The following is a 350-nucleotide window of genomic DNA, read 5'->3' as shown; positions in this document are numbered from 1 at the left end:
AATATAAACTTAAATGTCAAATCGATCAAATTTTATCTTAAATCAATCTTTTTGTAATAGTGCACCATAATTTCAAAATTCTGGATACACCTCTGCTTACATCTTCTGATAAATTAATCTTTTCAAATAAAATATATATCTAAATATAAATTCAATATATATGTATATAAATAAAAATTATTTTTCTTACTTCACATACTACAATTTTCACTTAACATCACCTCTCTCTATCTTAGTTGTCTATTTTCATAATTTGAAAAAACACAAATATTTGAAAAGTATGGCGGTGAGTAGAAGTTCAAGCTAAACCAAAACACCATGTGTGGAGCCTACTCTTTTTCCACTTGAAC

Source organism: Solanum tuberosum, unplaced genomic scaffold, assembly GCF_000226075.1.
Source record: "Solanum tuberosum cultivar DM 1-3 516 R44 unplaced genomic scaffold, SolTub_3.0 scf00002, whole genome shotgun sequence".
In the NCBI taxonomy this organism is placed as follows: Eukaryota; Viridiplantae; Streptophyta; class Magnoliopsida; order Solanales; family Solanaceae; genus Solanum; species Solanum tuberosum.
This window is presented reverse-complemented; position numbering follows the sequence as displayed.